The sequence below is a fragment of the Manacus vitellinus genome, unplaced genomic scaffold, assembly GCF_001715985.3.
Source record: "Manacus vitellinus isolate BGI_N305 unplaced genomic scaffold, ASM171598v3 scaffold_52_pilon, whole genome shotgun sequence".
NCBI classification, from domain to species: Eukaryota; Metazoa; Chordata; class Aves; order Passeriformes; family Pipridae; genus Manacus; species Manacus vitellinus.
The window spans coordinates 3,148,965-3,150,696 of record NW_021940628.1 but is presented as its reverse complement, the minus strand read 5'-3'; positions in this window follow the sequence as shown (position 1 = coordinate 3,150,696).

The window sequence follows — 1,732 nt, the reverse complement described above, 5'->3', positions numbered from 1 at the left end:
CTCCAAACCTCCCTGGGCAGCCCCTTCCAATGCTTAACAACCCTTCCAGGAAGAAATTCCTCCTTATGTCCAACCTAAAGCTTCCCTGACACAGCCTAATCCCAATCCCATGTCCTCTCATGCCTGGGAGCCCCAGAGCTGCTCACCTTAACTCTTCAGAAGATCTTCTGCTCGAGCCTGGAATGTGTCGTGGAGCCCGAGTTTGGGCTGGCAGCATCCAGGACACCTCCTGACCTCCCTCCTCTCCCCTCTCCCCTCTGCAGGTGACCCAGCAGATGGCTGGGATGAACTTCTATGGAGCCAACGGGATGATGGGCTATGGCCAGTCCATGGGAGGAGGGGGAGCCCAGGGCAGCAATCAGTCCCTCAGCTCCCCGATGTGGAAATGAGCCCTCGCGTTGTGACCATTTCTGCCTTCTGTTCTGTTCTTCAAACCTGCTCTCCATGAGACATTCAGGGTTTTTCCTTTTTGGGGCTGCCCAGCCCCGGACCCTTCCACCCCCCCCAGAGCCCCATCTCTGCCTTGTCACTGTCACACAGGGTGACACCTCCTCGGTGAGCAGCCCATGAGCTCCCCCGTCCCCAGCACAGTCAATGCACAGTCAGGGGGGATCCCCCTCCTTGCACAAACCTCCTCTGGGTAGCACTTGATGTCCTGCTGGGCAAAGGTGGGACTGACAGAATCTCTCCTTCGTTCTGCCTGCTGAAGCCAGGCCTTGTCACTTCAAACTCCAGTGTTAGTAGGTTTGGGGTTAGTTAGAGGGGTGGGAAACCTCGTTTGGTGCTGAGGAACTGGATTTCCCCCGAGCCCAGGGGCAAGCAAGCCTTGCTACCTCCTCCCTTGAGCGAGTTCTCAGCTCTCTGCCCCTCATTGGAACCAAAGTCCTTGGGAAGCCCCCCCGTCCCTCCCCCCCTGAGCCAGCAGGATTCTCGCCCGGTGTGGGGGCAAAGCCCATGGAATGTGAAACTTGCACTTCAGAGTGGCTTTTTCTGTCTGATTGTTGGCATTTGATGTATTTAAACTTTTAACAATCTTAACTGAGAGTTAACTTATCCGGGGCTCAGAGCCCGCTGCGAGTTTTCTTACACTTTTAAAAATGACTATGACATCCTAATTTATACTTTTTTCATATATTTTTTTGTTTGTTTTCTTTTTGGTTGTTGTTGTTTTTCCTGTGTAATCCTGGTCCCCTTTTCCTGGCTCGCTTTTTGGACATTTTTGAATCTTAGGCAGGTTTTCTTTTCTCATCTCCAGTAGAACACACAAACTGCTTCAAAGTCATCAGCCCTGAGCAAGAGGTCAGACTGTGGTCTGCTTTCTCCTGTGGATATGTAAATTCCCAAATAAAACATTGCAGTGAAATCTCCCCCTTGGCTCTGTGGGATTTTTAACCAGCAGGTGTTTCGGTGGTGGGGTCAGGGTGAGTTGTTCATTCCAGGTGTGGGGATTTTGGGGGGTTCCAGCCCAAATTCCAAGGCTGTGTCCCAAATGCCAAGGAGCTGAGGGGCTGCCAGCACTCCAAGAACTGGGCTCAGCCAGGCACAGTCAGGTCAGTGGATGCTTTTATATACAAGAATTTGAGGTGGGGGAATTAAATTATTCAGCTTTTACACCCATTTTTCAACAGAACCTGAGCAAGGCTCAGCCAAAAGGTGCATTTTAAGGTTCCACAAAAAGTTAAAAATGATAAAATTAGGGAATAGAATGGGTTTGGGTTGGGAGGGAGCTGAA